Genomic DNA, 16,824 nt, shown 5'->3' with positions numbered 1-16,824 from the left:
TTGTGATAAAGTGAATTATAAATTAAATAATCTGTCTGTAAACAATTGTTGGAAAAATGTCATGCACAAAGTCGATGTCCTAACTGACTTGCCAAAACTATAGCTAGTTAACAAGACATTTGTGGAGTGGTTGAAAAACAAGTTTTAATGACTCCAACCTAAGTGTATGTAAACTTCCGCCTTCAACTGTAAATTTCAAGTGTAGTAGAGTGTATCAGGAGCTGCTACCAGGGGCCCTGTGTGAGGAGGCTCTCCTCATGTCCCCAGTGCCTGACACAGACTGGCTCTCCTGATGATAGTAACATGAGGTTAGCATTAACGGTGCTGAAAGCACGACAGGTGGGTCACATGAAAGGTCGCTAATTTTCTTTAGCCGGCCAAACACATGGTTCCCATTACTTTCATCCTATAAAAACTGACAATGCTCCAAACTAAATATAAGAGGCCTCTGTGACCACTACTGTTCGCCACACACTATTTGTAAAATAAAAAAAAACATCTTACATTATATATGAATAGACTTTCCAAGCGGAGCATGCTTTGTGGAGGAAACAGAGATGTAAATCAATTTAAGTGAACGCCTGGACATGCAAAATTGTGCTTTTCAGTGCGGGGAACATGATTGACATGATGCAAGAAAAACATTTTTGGGGATATATTTTCTGTGAATGTAAAGTAAACACTGATCCACTAGCAAGACTATACCCAGAGTTCTAATAAGAGCAACACACTCTCATCATACTGTTGATTCCATCTCATCATACTGTTGATTCCATCTCATCATACTGTTGATTCCATCTCATCATACTGTTGATTCCATCTCATCATACTGTTGATTCCATCTCATCATACTGTTGATTCCATCTCATCATACTGTTGATTCCATCTCATCATACTGTTGATTCCATCTCATCATACTGTTGATTCCATCTCATCATACTGTTGATTCCATCTCATCATACTGTTGATTCCATCTCATCATACTGTTGATTCAATCTCATCATACTGTTGATACCATCTCATCATACTGTTGATTCCATCTCATCATACTGTTGATTCCATCTCATCATACTGTTGATTCCATCTCATCATACTGTTGATTCCATCTCATCATACTGTTGATTCCATCTCATCATACTGTTGATTCCATCTCATCATACTGTTGATTCCATCTCATCATACTGTTGATTCCATCTCATCATACTGTTGATTCCATCTCATCATACTGTTGATTCCATCTCATCATACTGTTGATTCCATCTCATCATACTGTTGATTCCATCTCATCATACTGTTGATTCCATCTCATCATACTGTTGATTCCATCTCATCATACTGTTGATACCATCTCATCATACTGTTGATTCCATCTCATCATACTGTTGATTCCATCTCATCATACTGTTGATTCCATCTCATCATACTGTTGATTCCATCTCATCATACTGTTGATACCATCTCATCATACTGTTGATTCCATCTCATCATACTGTTGATTCCATCTCATCATACTGTTGATTCCATCTCATCATACTGTTGATTCCATCTCATCATACTGTTGTTTCCATCTCATCATACTGTTGATTCCATCTCATCATACTGTTGATTCCATCTCATCATACTGTTGATTCCATCTCATCATACTGTTGATTCCATCTCATCATACTGTTGATTCCATCTCATCAGAGGAAAAAGAAGAATAAACATTAGTTCTCCATATAAAACATATAATACCCCTGACATATAAATTATGTGGACATGACGTGACTTCTGAAAGCTCCCAGTTGGCAAGTATGCACCTAGGGTAGTATCTGTTTAGGCTAACGGAATTCCACATCTGTAACATTCCATATTTATATAAGATTGCTATATTTTTCCTGGGAGCGCATGTGCATGAATGTGAGTGTGTGCATTTGTGTGTGTGTGTGTGTGTGTGTGTGTGTGTGTGTGTGTGTGTGTGTGTGTGTGTGTGTGTGTGTGTGTGTGTGTGTGTGTGTGTGTGTGTGTGTGTGTGTGTGTGTTTGTTTGCCACAACAATCCCCTCAAGGTGGTTTGAACAGGCTGTGACCTAACAGTAAAATGTTGGAAATTGGAAAAATGACTTCTCTTTCTTGAATAGCTGGGAGATAAGGGGCCGTTAGCAATAAAGTCAGAGAAGTGTAAGCTTATTATGAATACCTCTCAGAGCGCAAAAGCATGTACTGTTGAAATCAAAGAGAGTAATAGGCAGGTTAGCCAACCGTCATTTTAAGGATGAAGTCAGTTGTGAAATTGTAAAATGGCAAGGTTTTGCTGTCCATATCATACCCTCAGAGCACTCCCAGAAATGATTTAGAAATGTTGGTTATCACGTCTGAAAATGTTTGAAGTTTTCAGGTTGAAAAGAAAAGAGAAACCAATACTAATCTCCACATTGAATAAAACTGCTAATAATAAGGCCATTTATCTCTTTGCTTAAACAGTGCATACTTTGAAGTTCACAAGAATGTGTGATTCTTAGCAAGTTCCCCAAGCAGCTCGGAGCAGACCTGGCTGTGCTGCACATTCCTGACGGTTTCATGTTCAATTGGCTGTGAAAGTCCACTGCATTACTCCTGCATGCCGGGCTGATAGCATACCAAAACAAGCTTCAAACCTACTACATCCTTTCCTTTTTTTGTAATCACAGGGCAACGTACAAGGCCTGTGAGAGCACTAAATCAGCTTTACGGATTCTTCCACATAGGGAAAGCTAGCGCTCCTTTTGCATACTTTACAAGAGAGAGCCAGGCAGTAGGAACCAGGAACCTGGAAGGTTACCATTACCAGGGCAGCACCATATATCTGTGCATGCTGAAGCTGAATAGCCCCCAGATGAGATCTGCCGTAAAGATGATATCATAGCATGTGGTTACACAGCAGTCAGTCAGCCAGCCAGGCAGTCAGGTTTCTGCACCAGCCAGCACTCATACCCCCCCCACACACACACACACACAGCCGTTACTGCTCGTCTCCGCTCTGAATATTCATCCATTTTCCACATCTTCCTCAACTATCCTAATCACAGTCACTTCCCCTTTAATCACAGGGCTGTAATTATGCCCTAATAAACCATTTTGCCGTCCTCTTGGAGCAGCACTGTGTCACTCACATATCAAACCATGAAATACTATATTAAAGGCTGTCAACCTCAAAGGAAAGCTCCTCGGGCTGCATAGATACAGAGACTGGAGGCACACCCTCTTACACTAATTTTAATTATCGAGAACTCCAACATGTGACGCTCGCTACGCCATGCCTGAAACCGAGCTAGGCCAGGCCAAAGCGATGACTATTCCAGACTAAGGTTCTTCTGGTTTCTTATGATGTCGGGTAATTGTTTAAACCTGAGTGGATATGGCAGAAGGTCTTTCTCTGCCTGCCAAGAAGAGAAAAAGTGCCCTGTAGCACTTTTCTCCTCTGTTTCGTTTCTCCCTTTCTAATTCAGTCCAACACAGGCTTCAAGGAAAGCCTCAGTGATTCCATGTTCATCTTGGAGAGCCAGCATTGGGGACCATCACTGACCACAAGTTGATCATGATGATGGTTTAATTAGAAGCCTCTCTCTAGGCTGGCCCCAGCCCAAACTCCTCCACCCTGCAGATGGTGACCAATAAATGTAGCTTCACCGAGGAAGAGGAGGAACATCCCTCCCCTGCTTACCATCAGCCCCACCCCTAACCAAGGACATAAAGTGTTCCTCCACTGTGACATTCTACCACAACCCAGGGTCTGGCGTGGTGTGTGTGTGTCTGTGTGTTCCACCAACGCTATTCACATTCAGGCACAAAACTCTCTCCCCGTCTCTCTCTCTAAACTGGTATAGAGCGACCACTCCTGCTTCCATATGAGAAGGGCTTAATGATAGCAGGTTTGTTCCAGTGTAATAATGGTGTTTATTAGGTGGCCGCAATTCAATTGACCACTACAGAATTGCTTTCACTGTGAGGAGAGATGTAAGTGATTGGTTATTTACAGGGGAAACCCTCCGGTCTCAACACGGTCATACTTTCAGTTTGTGTGTCAGTGAAGTCATGTATGTGTTGGTCCTTAACATCAGTAAGCTGGTGGTGGACGTCTGCAGCCCATCCAGTCCAGTGTGGCTAATCCTCAGCCAGGACACCCCGTCCCCTCGTTTCCCCTCCTCGCCTTCCCTTCCCCTTGTGCAACCTTCTCGTCAGCCACCCCTCTCCATCCCTCCAGCAGTCTGGGTTTTCCTCAGAGTGAGTGATTCTGTTTTTACATTGGTAGTTTGGAGTACAAATTGCCTCTTTGAGCATGTCCTAAACAAACTGACTGCTCTGAAAGCAAATGTTTGAACTTTTTTCCCCACTTAAAATACTTTTGTTTCTAAAGAAAGTATTTTTTCCCTGACTCACTAATGAGAGAATGGATGAGTTTTAATTCAATTTCGATTTGTTTTCCACTTGGGTTGAAGCAAAATGTTCATATTTTCCGACATAGTGTTTATACTGTGCTGTGGTTAATATGTGCTGGCAGAGACAGAGACAGAGACAGAGACAGAGACAAAGACAGTGACAGAGACAGAGACAGAGACAGAACGAGAGACAGAGCGAGAGACAGAGAGAGAGAGAGAGAGAGAGAGAGAGAGAGAGAGAGAGAGAGAGAGAGAGAGAGAGAGAGAGAGAGAGAGAGAGAGAGAGAGAGAACAAGAAGAATATAACAGCTCCTGCCCCTGCTATGCCAAATGACTGGTGAGGCAGTAGGACTTTGTCATGTGGAACACATTTCTAGGATATTTATTTATATACTGTATTGACACAAACTCTCCATTCTAGAGAGGCCCCAAGTAGATAAGCTGTAGCTCTGAGAGAGATGGACTCAGTAGCCTCAACCAATCACAGCTCCCTATACTGATGAGCAACATGAAAACATGTCTAGCACTCAGCTTTAAACTGTGAGTACTCACTCAAGCAGCCAAATACAGTGTTTATACAGCCTACTGTTGAAGAGGAGGGTTGACCAGCATTTTCCTTCTCAAAACAACTACAGTTCAATCTGCTCCAGTAGCAGGAGACTCAGTTCAGTCCACTTCCACAGTATCAGAGAGGTCTGGGGCGACACAGAGTACATTACCTTAGACGAACACTAACATCATTATCTGCTGAGTCCTCACAATGAGGAATGTTCAGACAAGCTCTCAGCCTCCGTCTCTCGTCTCCTCACCACTCCACACCACGAGGGCCTCTCTTTCTCTGTCCCTCTCTTCTCTCTCTGCCTCTCTCTCTCTTACTCCCTATCCCTCTCTTTCTCTCTGAACATAGGTATGAGTCAATTATATATGATGCAATAACTACATTCTAATTTTACTAAGAGAAGTCGAAAGAGAGAGAGAGCTTGTGGTTGAGTCTGCTGAAGCCATTTTCTCATGACGCACATACACCAAGTCGGTGTAAATAATCATGGAAGAAGGAAACAAAAGACCTGGGTTTGTACCAGGGTAGACATTTTGGTTAACTTCATCAGAAAGTCAGCCACAAGAGCCCCCCTACCCCCCACCCCTCCTTTTGTCACTTTCATTTATTTTTGGCATTATGCATCTGTGTAGGGAATCTTGAATTTGGCTCAATACATCCCAGATTTTCCAAATAATTTTCCAGGTCGTTTTTAGTCACTTTGCCTATTCCATATGTGAGCAACTGATCAGTACTAGACCTTTGCCACTAGGTCCAGTTCTATGGGTCTATGGGTCTATGTAAATGTTAGCATCTATCCATAGAAAAAGAGATACTGTAAAAGACCTGAGAGATTGTACCATCCATTCTCAGTAAGCTTTTTCCAATGTATTATCTAAGAGATGGAGAATGGAGATAATTCATGCGCTGATGTCTCAGATTTCTGGGTCCTTTTTAATATTGCGTAAAAACTATTCTAAAATACTACTTATTAACAGAATTTAGAATACCCAGTACCCAAAGACAAATTATGATTTGTCAAACAATCCTAGAAGCGTGATACGCACACCGGTAGGAGATAACCATTGATAAATACCAATTGTTTTCAGCCTCAGTGTTCGTGTACAACCTTGGCTATTTGCATTGCGAAACGCTCCTAATTAACCATATATGGTCAATAACATGAAAATGTAAAACGTGTGGGGAATATATAACGCCATACATTAAAAAAAGCTTCTAAAAAAATACTTTTTTCAGAGACCAAAATATTTTATTTGGCTCGCTCAGTTGTGGCTTGACTAGTAAAAATAAAAACATAGCTACAAAGAGAGGACCGTTAGGAAAATTTACTCTCACAATTTCAAAAATGTTCAACATAAATTTCTCCCATGCTTGGTAAGCAGTTCCCTTATTCCATCACTATGCACTGTGCATACGCATGGTCATGACGGTTTCTACATTTACACACACTTTCAATCAAAAGTTCCTATTGATAAATCCCAGACTTTGCGTGGAAATGATCCTATGCATGATTGATAAATGAAGCCCCAGGACTTTATTTTGTATTTACGTAATTCTTCAGGGACATGTGGAGGGGCAAGCTGTTTAATATGGGCTGATACTCCACACAGTCTTCCCCATCAAACTGCTGTGTGGTGAAGTCAAAGCTCGGGTGTTGCATTGTAAATCAAGGTGCCAAATCATATCTGATCAATTAGTGACCTTGTCTCATTACTCTGCACAGTAAACTTTGTAATCTATCATTTGGTGACAGTTTTGCAATGTATAAAGATGTGGATGGCAGTGGAGGGCCTTAAAAACAAATAGAGCCCCAGTACTGCACAGCATCAGTGGTGCTGAGCATCATGTGTCAACTAAACTGCTCCCAGCATGCTTTACTCCGGAGCAGAGAGAAGGGAGCAGCACAGCACAGATTGACCCGCTTAGTCACAATCGTGGAGCATATTTTACATCTCATATCTGATGGAGCTGGCACATATCAGGCTAGCAGTCAGCCTCCAGGAACTGGCTAATGTCTAACTGCATTTGCAGTGAACAGGGACCTGCGAAAACAGAAGAGTACCGTGCTAACCCCAGCTTCACCCCACCTTAACCCCAGCTACACTGTGGAATACCCACAGGCAGATGCAAGAAGAAGATCACTTATTTTTCAGACCCAAAGAAGCTGAATGATCAAATATGAAATACAACATGTGTGGTTCTCCATATAGCATGGTTACCTTACTGTATATGCTCTAATGTTAAAGGGATACTTTGGGATTTTGGCAATGAGGACCTTTATCTCCTTCCCCAGAGTCAGATTAACTTGCGGACACCCTTTTCTTTTGATGTCTCTGTCCAGTGGTAGTGCAATGACTAGAAGTCTATGGGTGTCAGTTAGCATGCTACCTCTAACTTCCTTCATATTGGACACAGAGACATAAAAATGTCAAAATCCTGAAGTATCCCTTTAAGTAGTAAAGGCTCATTTAATTTCAATTTCAGCTCATTACGAACCTATGCATAAAATATTTCAAGAGGAAAGGGAATTTCCTATTTTATATTTCCAAGTAAGACTATTCATGGGGTTTACATCATTCCCAGTACGTTTATCCAGTTGGGTTTTAAATGCTAATATCAATGGACAAAATGCATCCTGAATGTGATACATTGTAATTAGAACAGGGTGACGGGCATACAAAGTTTTCTTCCTGGTACCTCTCTCTCACCCAGAGAGCTGCCCATGTTGGTTTCCAGTTTGATATTTCCATAGTGTCCTTTTGTACTAAGTCCTTGGCAGCGGCCAGCCCAAGGGAAGGCCTGGTCCAAACACAATGAGGGATCACAAGGAAAGGGTTGTTCTGAGGCCTTTGTGTTCGAGCAGCATAGAGGCCCACATCGCAGTAATCTCTCTTCCCTCGTTCTCTCACAAGACCCAACCTCAGATCTTCTCCAATTCAGGAAGGACAGAGATCACAATACACTGTCAAACAAACCAACAAGGAACTGTTGACCCCGGCCCCATTTGGAGAAATATGCAAGAAGGTCACTAACTAATAACAAGTCATGTAAATCATGGAACGCAAGAGTGGGATTTCATGGCCTTTCCACAATAAAGGTTATGAATAAAAACTGCCAATGAAAACAGTGTATATAGAACATGAAATATCACTGTCAATGTCAACGGTTGACATGACAATAACGTACACTAAATCATGTCTATTCTGAGGGCTAAAATAAAACAGGCAGCCACAACGAGAGGCTAGATAAAGAAAACTAAACTCTCCACAAAAGGAGCGTGGACTGGCATTCACATTTGTACAAAATGATAGGTGTATTGAGAGAAGCATGCAGGAGTCGACCGCTTGCACACTGCTCGGAAAAGATGACAACACTCGGCTGCTTCAGTGTACTGTGCTAACTGTGAGCCGAGCAAGGGCTCCCAAAACCACTGCATTTGAATTACAGGCAGCACTGTGGGCCTCTTTGATATGGAAATAGAGCCAGCCATCTTCACACGTGGATTGTGCAAAGCTTCATGTGACTCGTAGAAACAATGAGTTGTACTAATTCCTCCAGCTGACAGTGCTACTGATTTACCGTCCCCTACAGAAACAGCCCTGTGTCAAAAACACACGGCCACCAAGGCCCCTCCAATTCATTCTACATATTAATGTGTGATATTTAGAAAGAGAGAATTCAACAGAGGCTGTTGCATTTTGAAGTCTAACTTAATTATGCACAACTATGCTTTGGATTAAAATAAATTGTCCAATTATTTTGCAGTCCAGACGTGAAACATATTCAATGGGTGAGTGAATGAAACAGTTCAAATTGTACCCCTTAGGTGAGTTATGAAATGATATTGTTCATGTGAAGTGATACAATTGCTCAAAATGTACATTGGTTTAGCTTTATTTACACCCGTGTAAAATACTAATGCTCATTTTTAAATCATAATGTTCAAACCCAGTTCCCTACCAAACACTTAACAGCTAATGTGATACTAGAGGTCTGGTTGATTCTATAGGGAAATCTCTCTCCATCTCTCTCTGGTACTGTACCTTGGTCTTCAACATGTAATGTGATACTAGAGGTCTGGTTGATTCTATAGGGAAATATCTCTCTATCTCTCTCTGGTACTGTACCTTGGTCTTCAACATGTAATGTGATACTAGAGGTCTGGTTGATTCTATAGGGAAATCTCTCTCCATCTCTCTCTGGTACTGTACCTTGGTCTTCAACATGTAATGTGATACTAGAGGTCTGGTTGATTCTATAGGGAAATCTCTCTCCATCTCTCTCTGGTACTGTACCTTGGTCTTCAACATGTAATGGGATACAGGTGCTGATGGTTTTCAATTTAAAGAAAAGGATGCACTCAACCTTTTTAATGGAATGTATGTAGTTCATGTAATCTCACAGCAGAAGTCATCTGGACTAGAGGTCGGCCGATTAATCGGAATGGCCGATTAAATAGGGCCGCTTTCAAGTTTTCATAACAATCGGAAATCGGTACTTTTGGCCGCCGATTTTCCGATTTTTAGGCAAGTCAGTTAAGAACACATTCTTATTTTCAATGACGGCCTAGGAACGGTGGGTTAACTGCCTTGTTCAGGGGCAGAACGACAGATTTTCACCTTGTCAGCTCAGGGGATCCAATCTTGCAACCTTACAGTTAACGAGTCCAACGCAATAACGACCTGCCTCTCTCTCGTAGCACTCCATAAGGGGGCTGCATGTTACGCGAATGCAGTAAGCCAAGGTATGTTGCTAGCTAGCATTAAACTGATCTTATAAAAAACAATCAATCATAATCACTAGTTAACTACACATGGTTGATGATATTACTAGATATTATCTAGCGTGTCCTGCGTTGCATATAATCTGACTGAGCATACAAACGTACAAGTATCTAAGTATCTGACTGAGCGGTGGTAGGCAGAAGCAGGTGCGTAAACATTCATTCAAACAGCACTTTTGTGCGTTTTGCCAGCAGCTCTTCATTGTGCGTCAAGCATTGCGCTGTTTGTGACTTCAAGCCTATCAACTCCCGAGATGAGGCTGGTGTAACCGAAGTGAAATGGCTAGCTAGTTAGCGCGCGCTAATAGTGTTTCAAACGTCACTCGTTCTGAGCCTTCTAGTAGTAGTTCCCCTTGCTCTGCATGGGTAACGCTGCTTCGATGGTGGCTGTTGTCGATGTATTGCTGGTTCGAGCCCAGGGAGGAGCGAGGAGAGGGACGGAAGCTATACTGTTACACTGGCAATACTAAAGTGCCTATAAGAACATCCAATAGTCAAAGGTTAATGAAATACAAATGGTATAGAGGGAAATAGTCCTATAATTCCTATAATAACTACAACCTAAAACTTCTTACCTGGGAATATTGAAGACTCATGTTAAAAGGAAACACCAGCTTTCATATGTTCTCATGTTCTGAGCAAGGAACTGAAACGTAGCTTTCTTACATAGCACATATTGCACTTTTACATTCTTCTCCAACACTTTGTTTTTGCATTATTTAAACCAAATTGAACATGTTTCATTATTTACTTGAGGCTAAAATTGATTTTATTGATGTATTATATCAAGTTAAAATAAGTGTTCATTCAGTATTGTTGTAATTGTCATTATTACAAATAAAACATATTTAAAAAATTGTCCGATTAATCGGCAGCGGCTTTTTTGGCCCTCCAATAATCGGTATCGGTATCGGCGTTGAAAAAAAAAATCATAATCGGTCGACCTCTAATCTGGACCCAAGGTTACTAAGAAGAAAACAATGAAAGCCTTTATAAAGAAACAACACATTTAGCTTGGACTGCAGCTAAAACACAAATAACTGCACTGACATGTCTCGATGTGCAGTAGATTCAGAATCCGTATTCTAATCTAAAGCAAGACCGCAATTTGGGAATGTAGTTAAAGCCCAGATAAGTATACCGTAGCCTAGCTAATTTCCACTTAAAATTCTGAAAAAAATCTTAAGAATGATGATAACTATGTATGCGGACTTACGCATCTATCTCACCAAGACCATGTGTCTAATCATTAATCTACAGTATCCATCTTCAAGACTTGAAAATCATCTGTGTCTGTACAGTTAGATAGCTAGCCTCTGGATGCCCCCATTGTGTGATACTGATGTCTCACTGGAACCATTGATTTCATCAATATTTCAAGACTCACCCATCACCCATGAGTGGTGAGAATGGTTTGTACTGAGAGGTGTACATTTTCTCTGGGAACAAAACCATTACATTCAGAGATGGAGCCTGGACCCTCTCCAGACTGTCAACGTTGGAAATGAAAAGGTCCTTGAGATGTGTTCACCTCCAAGCCAGAAAGGGCATAAAAAGATGTGAGGATTCTTTGAAAGTCATTTTAAGCACGTTTCATTTACATTGCAAATCTTCACTTCATTTATTAAAACTGCATTCACAGTTTGTATAATGAGAATTAAAATCATTGTACATTTGTAAAGAGCATCTTTTATTAATGGTGTCATACAAGAAAATGATAATGGTGCCAGATCTAAAGTTGCCACAGCACTTCAATAACACACGTTGAGAACTTGAAGCAGAAAAATCCGAGGACTACAAAAGAAAGACTCCTGTAATGAACATGTTGCCATCGGTTTTGATCATTGTTGAAATATTCTGCTGCAAATTAGCTAACACTTATAAAGACAGATGTCACAACATGCGCTGCCACATTTATTATCCCCAGAAATCCTCTCCCTTCTGCTGCCACACGCCCTACCTTTACCAGGCCTGCTGTTGTTTACCTGCTTCTCTCATCTTGTTTATCATTAGGCCTCGGCTGCCACTCCACTCCCCCTCAGACATGGAGAGGAGAGGAGAGGAGAGGGGGACTAGTACCTGAGCCATGGAGAGGAGAGGAGAGGAGAGGAGAGGAGAGGAGAGGAGAGGAGAGGAGAGGAGAGGAGAGGGGGACTAGTACCTGAGCCATGGAGAGGAGAGGAGAGGAGAGGAGAGGAGAGGAGAGGAGAGGAGAGGGGGACTAGTACCTGAGCCATGGAGAGGAGAGGAGAGGAGAGGAGAGGAAAGGAGAGGAGAGGAGAGGAGAGGGGGACTAGTACCTGAGCCATGGAGAGGAGAGGAGAGGAGAGGAAAGGAGAGGGGGACTAGTACCTGAGCCATGGAGAGGAGAGGAGAGGAGAGGGGGACTAGTACCTGAGCCATGGAGAGGAGAGGAGAGGAGAGGGGGACTAGTACCTGAGCCAGCCTCAACTCAACTGCCTCCTGTGCTCTTTCCCTGCCAGCCTGCATCCAAGGAGCAACATCTCTCTCATTATTCATACTGTAACTGCAGCAACTACTACTATCACACTGACTGATTCAAAATCTCAATTGGAAGAACAAGTTAAAAAAGGAGAGACTTAAGTGAAGATTGCATCTGTCATGGATGACCTGATCCAGTAACCCCCTGACAGACAGACTATCACAAGCCAAGCACAGCAAAGTGTCTGGGGTACAACAAGAAGGAACAGACGTGCACCGTACACACACACACACGCACGCAGATTCACTCGTATCATTTTACCTCATTAACCCATAATCATTAGGCCCAACTTAAATATCCAATATAGCTCAACTTATTAAATTCATAAAGTTACTGTAAAGTACTCTACATAATGTAGGCTATTTATAAAGGCAAGTTGTTACATCAAATGTTATTGATCTTGGAAAGGTGTTATTTCTCATGCTATTAGAGCAATAGCAATATGCAAGTCTTAATATCATTTTGAGGGCAAGGAGTTCAGTTTGGCAAAAGGGAATTAGCTACGGATAAACAAAGGCCATACAATTAAACCAACAATTCAACTTACTTTACCTCATGGTTATAGGATGCAGAACTCTGTCTTAAGCATAATCACTAATGAAGCCTTTACTGCAAGGGCTAAAATAATCCACAGACAGAACAACAGTACACTTTCAATAAATGTTTCTTATTCTTATTTTCTTATTTCAGTCTTCATTGTCAATTAATATTTCAAACTACTGAAGCACAGAAACATCCCATTCATATCCATTGTGTCCTATAATAGTTGTCTCTGAGGCTATTATAGAGTGGCACTGATGTAGCAGTTAACAGATCAGACTCAGTAAAAGCAACCATTGATGCAAAATGCACATACCAAAACCATACAAGAAAGACATGTGTAAATGTTTTCAAATGACCAAACCCATTAGTCATCAATGTCAAATACTGTGTACACGTACATAGGCCTACATACATTCAACATACGCATGCGCACACGCACGCGCACGCACGCGCACACACACACACACACACACACCCACACACACACACACACACACACACACACACACACACACACACACACACACACACACACACACACACACACACACACACACACGCCTCCTTAGAGAGCAAATCAACATTCAATTAACACACATGGTAGGCTACTGACCCTACACCGCTCTACACCCTGCCTCCTTAGAGAGCAAATCAACATTCAATTAACACACATGGTAGGCTACTGACCCTACACCGCTCTACACCCTGCCTCCTTAGAGAGCAAATCAACATTCAATTAACACACATGGTAGGCTACTGACCCTACACCGCTCTACACCCTGCCTCCTTAGAGAGCAAATCAACATTCAATTAACACACATGGTAGGCTACTGACCCTACACCTGTCTACCCAGCTTCATGAAGCTAATTGCTGTGCATGATATAGAAAGCACAAAATAATTGACTAAATATATATACAACATATTCTTTAAACTAACAATAGCCTGGTATGAAATAAAAATTAAATAAAAAACATCCCCTTCTGCATGTTGTCTTACTGAGATCTAAAACCACATAATTTCCATAGGCTCAATAACTAAAATCAAGCATTGCATATGCTTTGTGCTCACACATATTTTTCAAAATATGATCACTATTGTGGTCAAGTGTATTATAAACTCACATTGCAGGTCTAGATTGCGCTGTCAATAATGACAATATTTCAGCACTGTCTAATCAAAAGCAATACATTTAACCCTCAGGAAAACAATACATTTCTAAAACGTAAACGGATGTAACAGTATTAGGCTACTAAATAGGACAACATTTGTTCTAATAATAAAAACATATTGTTATTGTTTTGCTCATTGTTCACGGTCGTGTAATGACAGAAAATGGGTTTCCAATTCTTAAATTCGTCTCGCAACATGCAACTCTATTGATCTGGGATTGAATGGGGGATCTATTTAAACAAGAGAGCCACCGTGAAAGAGCGTCGATCACAGGCTGTGAAGTATGCGGTTTCGGTGTGTCAAAATGCACTTCTAAATCTCTGAACTTACTGGCACCATATGCGTCAGGGAGTCGATATCTTTATGCCGGATCCAGTTCGGAAATATTTTTCTCTCTCGCAAAACCACAAGTTCCTCTGAAGTCCACGTGCAGATAGTCCTGAAAAATCAAACAGTAGGAAATACATGACATGTTACAATAGGTGAGATTTCAAACCATAAATCTGAATCAAAATGCAAAATGTGCACCAAAATGGTTAATAAAGCATTTAAATCAACTTTCATCATCGTATTAAAAGTGAAACAAATAATCCAACATCCTGGATAATTTAAGCCTAATCAATATAACCTTTGATTTCAATAACAGCATTGTGTACTTGACAATCAACGCGCAACACATAGAGCAAGAGGTCAATTTAAAATATTATCTGTAGTCAATGCATGTGTACAAAAACGTTGGTAAGTTTCAATTATAAAAATCGATTACATCTACCATATTATTCATATTATATTGTAATGTTCCTTTCATCCGTTTTATTGCAGTGTGGGGCGACTGTATCCTACGTTTCTTTTATAGTATTTAGAGTGCGTAAAAAATAAACAAAGATGGGCAGAAACGGAGAGAAAAGGGACCTGGCAATCGCGGAGTCATTTTTTATTTCCCTGATAAAATACGAGTTGAAACAGCCGTGCAGTGAACCATCAACAGAACTCCTTTGCTCCTCACTAATTTGATACAGGCAGTGTTAAACTGTCCGTCAGAGGAAAAACTATCTCATATTGAGCAGCCAGACAGTGCCGAGAGTCCCTGTATAGCAATCAGGACAATGTGCTGAATTGGCAGTCTAATTATAAATGTGCCATTTAGACTTCCATTGGGCTCCGGTGCCACCTTACCTTATGAGGGAACTTGCACTCTCAACTAACAACAACTGTTCAAAACAAAATACCATTACGAGACCAACTTCACCCGAACAGAGGAACGAGCCGGACGATTGTTTTCCACCCATGCGCCCTCTCACTTAAGATATGATTTTATTATTAGACACCGGATTATTCTGACGGTCTGGACACTATTTGGAAGTAAAATAGGAGAAAGGTGAAGCTGTCTTTAATGAAGGTTTCAGATTGCGCCTACTGAGTGGGCACAGCAATCCAATTGTATTTATGTCAAATGTTAAGAAGAAAAAAAGCATAGGAATATTCCCCGGTAGCAATAGGTCTAGGCTACATTAGGCTATAGAGTCCAGATTTGCAGTGACAGAGATATCCTCTGTATTCCTCTTCTCATACTTTAAGAACTAAGCTATCCATTGTCTGCTTTCGCTGTTTCTATTACAATTGTTATCACTGCTTGTGCAGAAGTTAGAAAAAAAAGCTTTATCTGAGACTGCGAGTGTCTTATTTTGGGAAACACCTTGTAAATGATGGGCTATCTTCACACAACAGACAAGTTCACACGAACTGCGTTGCATTTGTCCTCCCACTACTTTGGTATACAATCGTGTTTTTGTCAAAATCTCAAGTACCTTCAAAAGCCATGTGTGACATTAAAATAGCTAAATATCTGATTATAGCCTAATACGCGGTAAAAGTTATTGTTAAAAAAAAATGAGGGAAACTATATCCAATCTATAACACTTAGAAACAAATAAAATGTCATTATTTAGAATATTTAGCATAAAATTAAACCTGTGCATTCAAGTACCTGCAATGTATCCATAACCAGATTCACACCTGTCCATGAAAGGGAAAGACAATAGTGCAAAAGAGACAAAAATAATTACACCAGATGACTTACGTTAGTCCCTAAAACCGTCCGAGAGCAGCGCTTTGTAGGCTTGTAGGGAAGCCTTGTCCGTGTATATCGTCTCTAAATGGGATAGCCTTTCGAGGAGTAGTTGGATTTAATTGATGGTTTATGCATTATTTTAAGATCGATTTGCCTGACCTCCAGTTAAAGTTAAGGCAGAGTGAATTCCAACAACATAGGAAACAATTACGAATATAAATGTTTCACACTGAATTATAATTCAGGTCGAACGATGAATATAGATTACTTAGAGTTTTGAAGAAAGACAACTAAATAAACCATATGCTCAAGTTCGAAGAAACTTGTAAATCTTGCATCCAGAAAGATCAGGGAGAAAGGAAGGGTATGGAAGGGGACCTAGAGCAATGCGCACGTCATTGTCAATGAATAGTACCGCTCTGTGGACAAAGGTGCAATTGCCTCCCAGTCCCACAGGAGGAAGTTATTGAGCATCCGGATAGCAACACCATAACAAAACACACATAACTTGATGAGTATTTTTTAAGAGTTGAATTTCGCGACAAGACTTTGTGGATGCGTAACCAACAATGAAATAAAAAAGGGTTGTGGGTAATTAATACAGTCCACACAAACCTACCCAGCTGTATGTTGCTTAAATCAGTAGCCTGACTGCTCATCCAAGTGAAATATAGAGCTGTTGATATCAATACCTCGAGACGCACGATTGAATGTAACTTAGAAGTTACACAAGTCTCCTGTGTCGGTAAATAAAACAGGGCATCATTGTTACAGTAGCTATCCAAACCATTCCAGAG

The 16,824-nt window shown here is 40.9% G+C and overlaps 1 protein-coding gene across 3 annotated transcripts in view; it reads right to left on the bottom strand.

Moving 5' to 3' along the window:
- LOC118377533 (transcription factor SOX-6-like) overlaps nucleotides 1–16,824 on the bottom strand; it is a 227,105-nt gene that overhangs the window by 209,687 nt on the left and 594 nt on the right. For 2 of the 3 annotated variants that reach the window (XM_052483926.1, XM_052483943.1), the window contains exons 1-2: nucleotides 16,037–16,429; nucleotides 14,287–14,395 (exon numbers count right to left, since the gene is read on the bottom strand). The gene's annotated coding sequence lies outside the window, so the exon portion shown is untranslated. Of the gene's footprint in view, nucleotides 1–14,286; nucleotides 14,396–16,036; nucleotides 16,430–16,824 lie in introns of those variants that run through there. The other variant, XM_052483931.1, reaches the window with a different exon arrangement.

Source organism: Oncorhynchus keta, chromosome 2 (assembly GCF_023373465.1).
Source record: "Oncorhynchus keta strain PuntledgeMale-10-30-2019 chromosome 2, Oket_V2, whole genome shotgun sequence".
Taxonomy (NCBI): Eukaryota; Metazoa; Chordata; class Actinopteri; order Salmoniformes; family Salmonidae; genus Oncorhynchus; species Oncorhynchus keta.
This window is presented reverse-complemented; position numbering and strand designations above follow the sequence as displayed.